The sequence below is a fragment of the Microcaecilia unicolor genome, chromosome 4 (genome assembly GCF_901765095.1).
Source record: "Microcaecilia unicolor chromosome 4, aMicUni1.1, whole genome shotgun sequence".
NCBI lineage: Eukaryota > Metazoa > Chordata > Amphibia > Gymnophiona > Siphonopidae > Microcaecilia > Microcaecilia unicolor.
Window position 1 is genome coordinate 19,868,832 of NC_044034.1, and position 6,775 is coordinate 19,875,606.

Below are 6,775 nucleotides of genomic sequence, written 5' to 3' on the forward strand. Positions count from 1 at the left end.
CCTAACAAACCCCACCCTCATCCTGTTAGACTGTCACTGAAATGCTTTGATGTTTCAATTATATATACTGTTATTTATCAACATTTGCTTATTTCTGATATGACGAAGAAGAGCTACCTTCAAAAGCTAAGAAAAAATATATTGTCAGTCCAATAAAAAAGGTATTTTATTTTCTTTTCTATGTTTTATTTTATTCTATTTCTATTGATTACCTTTAAAAGTGGACTAACACGACTACCACATCACTCTACTCTAAGTCAGGGAAAGTGAAAAAGGACCCAACTTTCCAGACCAGTGCTCTATTAACAAAATACTCCGCTCCTTCCAATGCCTAAACATTATGCCCCCAATATTCAAAACCATTTAACCTGCCAGGATCAGCAACTGGCTGGTTAAATGCCCCATAAAGTTTAATGTATGCAGATTTTACAATTTAAACTCATTCTGAAGACTTACCTGTTTGTTAAAGCATTTATGTAATTTGGGATGACAGTTGTAAATGGAGTGTAATAGCAGGCTATATTATTAGCAGACAGTTTTATTCTTTATTTTTGTATGTTTTTTATGATTTGTTTATGATATTTTTTTTTAGATGTGTTTGTGTTAGGGTGGTGGACTTTGGTCCTGGGGAACTGAAGAACTGAGTTCAATTCCCACTTCAGGCACAGGCAGCTCCTTGTGACTCTGGGCAAGTCACTTAACCCTCCATTGCCCCATGTAAGCCACATTCAGCCTGCCATGAGTGGGAAAGCGCAGGGTACAAATGTAACAAAAATAAAATAGATACTATTGGAGATTCTACATGGAATGTTGCTACTATTGAGATTCTGTTGCTTCTATTGGTGATTCTACATGGAATGTTGCTACTATTGGAGATTCTACATGGAATGATGCTACTATTGGAGATTCTACATGGAATGTTGTTGCTATTCCACTAGCAACATTCCATGTAGAAGGCTGCGCAGGCTTCTGTTTCTGTGAGTCTGACGTCCTGCCAGACTCACAGAAGCAGAAGCCTGCGCGGCCACATTGGTGATCTGCAAGGGCCGACTTCTACATGGAATGTTGCTAGTGGAATAGCAACAACATTCCATGTAGAATCTCCAATAGTAGCAACAGTGGAGGAGTGGCCTAGTGGTTAGGTGGTGGACTTTGGTCCTGGGGAACTGAGGAACTGAGTTCGATTCCCACTTCAGGCACAGGCAGCTCCTTGTGACTCTGGGCAAGTCACTTAACCCTCCATTGCCCCGTGTAAGCCGCATTCAGCCTGCCATGAGTGGGAAAGCGCAGGGTACAAATGTAACAAAAATAAAATAGATACTATTGGAGATTCTACATGGAATGTTGCTACTATTGGAGATTCTACATGGAATGTTGCTATTCCACCAGCAACATTCCATGTAGAAGGCTGCGCAGGCTTCTGTTTCTGTGAGTCTGACGTCCTGCACGTACGTGCTGGACGTCAGACTCACAGAAGCAGAAGCCTGCGCGGCCACATTGGTGATCTGCAAGGGCCGACTTCTACATGGAATGTTGCTAGTGGAATAGCAACATTCCATGTAGAATCTCAAATAGTAGCAACAGTGGAGGAGTGGCCTAGTGGTTAGGGTGGTGGACTTTGGTCCTGAGGAACTGAGTTTGATTCCCACTTCAGGCACAGGCAGCTCCTTGTGACTCTGGGCAAGTCACTTAACCCTCCATTCCCCCATGTAAGCCGCATTGAGCCTGCCATGAGTGGGAAAGCGCAGGGTACAAATGTAACAAAAATAAAATAGATACTATTGGAGATTCTACATGGAATGTTGCTACTATTGGAAATTCTACATGGAATGTTGCTACTATTGGAGATTCTACATGGAATGTTGCTATTCCACTAGCAGAAAACGAGTTCACAATATCAATGTCTCTGGTAACATTCAACTGCTAATAACCACAAACCAGGACTCAAAAGCCACCTACTGCGAGTAAGTGTAGTAATAAACAGTTATTTCACCCGTATGTGATCAATAATTTTTATGTGTAGAGTACCCTCAGATATAAACCACCGTGACTGCAGTCAATAATGCTGCTACAGCGTGGCATAGCACTTCTTTCATTGGGTAACTCCTACTATATTTTTTTGGGTAAAGAGCAACCTCTGCTCATATTTTTTGCATCCCAATCACCACAGTGCTATAAAATCACTTATTCATTTGTTTTTTTCACCTAGTATATGTTCTTTTAAACAAATGAATAAGTGATTTTATAGCACTGTGGTGATTGGGATGCAAAAAAATATGAGCAGAGGTTGCTCTTTACCCAAAAAAATATAGTAGGAGTTACCCAATGAAAGAAGTGCTATGCCACGCTGTAGCAGCATTATTGACTGCAGTCACGGTGGTTTATATCTGAGGGTACTCTACACATAAAAATTATTGATCACATACGGGTGAAATAACTGTTTATTACTACACTTACTCGCAGTAGGTGGCTTTTGAGTCCTGGTTTGTGGTTATTAGCTATTCCACTAGCAACATTCCATGTACAAGGCTGCGCAGGCTTCTGTTTCTGTGAGTCTAACGTCCTGTCAGACTCACAGAAGCAGAAGCCTGCCGGCCACATTGGTGATGTGCAAGGGCCGACTTCTACATGGAATGTTGCTAGTGGAATAGCAACATTCCATGTAGAATCTCAAATAGTAGCAACAGTGGAGGAGTGGCCTAGTGGTTAGGGTGGTGGACTTTGGTGGAATAGCAACATTCCATGTAGAATCTCCAATAGTAGCAACATTCCATGTAGAATCTCCAATAGTATCTATTTTATTTTTGTTACATTTGTACCCCGTGCTTTCCCACTCATGGCAGGCTCAATGCGGCTTACATGGGTCAAAGGAGGGTTAAGTGACTTGCCCAGAGTCACAAGGAGCTGCCTGTGCCTGAAGTGGGAATGGAACTCAGTTCCTCAGTTCCCCAGGACCAAAGTCCACCACCCTAACCACTAGGCCACTCCTCCACTCTGCCATATACTGCCAACTGCACCACTTGTGCCACTAACACAACAATCAAAGAGAAATAGGATGAAGAGGGAGGGCTAGATCAGGATGAGAAGAAAAACAAGAGAAAGAGAATGTTAGCGGGTGAAGAAAGGAGGAACAGAGAAAAGAAAAAAGCATAGGAAGGAAGAAGCTAGCTGGGAAAGGCGAAGGACAAACAGAGGAGAGATTAAACCGACAGGTAAGATCAGCCTTAGCCAAGGCTGCTCAGGTCTTGCGCATTTATTCCCTCTTTATCATCCACTAATGTGCCAGGAATAATTCCTTCTAGAAAGGTTCCTTAATTTATCCCACATCTACTATAATAAACTCACCCTCAACGTTCTGAGGACACTGACGTCAGTGAAGCCAAGCCCTGACTTCCTTCAAAAAGGTTCGAAGGTTCGTGGTGGTGAAGCCACCAAAATCGCTCCGGGCCCCGCCCTCGAGGGCGGAGCAATGGCAGAACAACGAACGGGTTGGCAGGGAGGCGGGACATCGCTCCGGGCCCCGCCTCGCGTCAAACGTCATGACGTTGGGGGCGGAGCAATGGCAGAACAACGAAGGGGTTGGCCAGGGAGGGAGGGGGTGGCGACGAAAACCTTACTAGCGCCCGTTTCATTTGCTCTGAAACGGCCCTCTTTTACTAGTTCCTTTATAATGTGCTCATGGTATTAAAGTTACCCATTTTTGCTTCCCAAAAGTGAAGTCATTTAAACAATCTCTACCAGTCATTTGGAATACTGCCACTAAAATTCTTTGTTATATGGGATTCTCAGGCAAGAGAGAATCCTTAACTTGTTTATCCTGATCAACAATCCTGCCTTCCCCCAACAAATATTACTGTTACGATTGTTCTATGGTGCTGATAAATGTATATATTTCTGATACTGTATCAGGTGGTTGTAGTTATGGTTAACTGAACTTGATAAACTGTTTTTATGCCCAATGCTAGAACAGAGCGGTGCAGAATACAAAACAATTTAGAAAAGTCAAAATTAGTCACTTCCAAGTTCTCCTCATTGAATGTATTAATGTTTATTTGATCATTTTACTATTGTTATGTCGTTAAAATTATAATTTTAATGTGAAACTACTTGCTGTATACCAACTTGGGTGAATCTTCATAAAGGCAGATAAAACCCAATATAAATATTTTTATATTGAGGGGGGGGGAGAGGGAAGAGGGTAGATAAGGGAAGGGATAGGATAGTTAGGTGGGGGGATTAGGGAAGGGTATGATCAGAAGATTTAAGGTTAGCCGGGGGGGGGGGGAGAAGGGGCAAAAATTAAACGTTTGATGTCATGTATACTTCAGCGCTGAGGGGCTGACTGCTAGTTATGTGTTTTAGTTATATCAAGTGCTTCCTATGTATAGATTTTATGCTATTTTGTCTTCAATAAAAATTGTTGAAATATAAATATTTATGTCTCTTTCTCCATTATATATATATATATATATATAGCAGGAACCCAGACACAACATCTTCTAAGCCAGAATTTCTCAAATATAACAAATGCATGTTTTATAGTCAGGATAGATGAGGAAAAAAGAGACATTAACCGAGTACTTTAAGGAAAAAATGTAAGCAGACACCAAAATATTTGCTGAAAATGCTTGCCATAGGCCTGTCCAGAGGCTGCAGTGCCTGAGGTAGATACTTCACAGGCTCAGAACTAGGGTGCACTACATCCAAACTACAAAAAAGATTTCTACTTTATCAACATTTCCAAGCAAATAAGAGAACATAGGGTTTTCTTGTTCTGGAACCACTGACTATGCTGTAAAATCTTCAAGCAAAAATCATTGTTCAATGTAGTGGCGTAGCCAGAAGGCAATTTTTGGGTGGGCCAACAGGTTGGATGGGTGGGCACTAGAGTTGCCAACTTTTTTGAAAAAGAAAAAAAAACAGCAAACCTGATGCACCCAGCTCTGTCCCTACCCCACTCCCCATAACTTCAATGAGGGTTGCAGTGCAGGCTTCAGTGGCTGCAGGCCAATTTTAGAGCTAAGGGAAGTACAATAGACTGCACTATTCAGCCCCACTGAGCCATGGTCCTCCAACACATATATGGTATTGAAGCCAAACACATTCTGCATCCAGAGAACCTCCTGGCCGTCCACCAACAATGGATACAGAGCACAGCAAGGACAATTCACCATAAAACTCATCATATAAAGAAATTTTGTTTTCTAGTGTAATCTCAATTACAGACATATTATAAATTAACTTTAAAAAAATCTATAAAACAAAAGTCACTCAGAACCTAGAGCAAATCTACCATGCCAACACTAACTTCCAAAACAAAGATCCTACCTATGAAAAAGAAGTGCCTTAAATATTATAGTAGGGCCCTAAAATACAAATACATTTATCAGGAAAGCTGAACAAGCCAAATTACTACAGAATGCTACATTGAAACTTCATGCTAACAGAATACCTCAGTCACACACACAAGACACAAATGCCAAATACAGAATAAGTGACCACAAACTCTAGAAATATAAATTAAACGGAAACCCCAAGAAACTAGACCTTGCATGTAGTACACCACCAGAGAAACAAGAAAGAAAGGCACTTGCTCCTGTGCAAAATATAAAGATGGCACATGCCAGGGATGGTGTTAGGGATTGCAACTAGGGCAATTGTGCTTGGTTCCATGGCCAAGAAAGCCTGCATGCTGGAAGCTGAAGGCGCAGCCTGGTGATGGACTTTGGGGTCCTTTCCTAGATTTCTGTCCTGGACCCCAGCCATGTTTACCATCAACTTTGGCAAGATGTACATTCCAAATCCAACATATTATATTCACAACATTGAAAATAAAATATTTTTTATACCTTTTTGTTGTCTGGTCATTTTTTCTCAAATCATATTGGTCCCAGTCTCTGGTTTCTGCTTCCCTCTGTCTTCTCTTAACTCACTTGCCAGGGTCTCCTATTTGACATTTCTTCTTTCTTCATGTCCATTATCCATCTCCCATCTCTGTTTTCCTATATTTCCTTGTCCAGAATCTCCCCTGTGTTCATATCCCCTCATCCATCATCATTCCTCTGTGCACCTATGCACCCCATGCCCAGCATATCCCTTCTGCATTCCTATTCTCTCCCTTGTCTGGTATCTCCCCCCCCCCCCCCCCCTGTCCATATACCCCCCTCTCCAGTCCAGCATTTTATCTCTATTCCATATCCCCGTCCCCCCCCCCCTTGTCAGGCATTACCCCTCTGTGCCCATGTGCCATCCCCATACAGCATCTCACATTTGTGTCCCTGTCCCCATGCTCCCACCTAATGCCCATAATCTCCCTTCTGTATCTGTATACTTCCCTATGTCCCCTTTCTCCCTCCTCCACACCAATGTGTCCCTCTCCTCTCTGATCCCACCCCCCAACCAGCTTCTCTTCCTCTCTTTCCTTCCCCTTATGCATCTGGCTCTTTCTCCCTGCATCTCTCTCCCTTCCCTCTGCATATCATCATCTGCATATCCAGCACCTCTCCTTCAGCCCCCCCCCCCCCACACGTCCAGCATCTCTCTCTCTCTTTCATCCAGCCCCCCTACATGTTCAGCACCTCTTTCCCTTTCCCAGCCCCCATACATGTCCAGCACCTCTCCCCTTCACTTCAACCCTCTGCATATCCAGCACTTCTCCCCTTTCCCTCCACCCCCTGCATATCCAGCACCTCTCCCCTTCCTTCCACCCCCCTATATATCCAAAACCTCTCCCTTCCCTCCAACCTCCCTCTGCAAATCCAAAACCTCTCCCCTT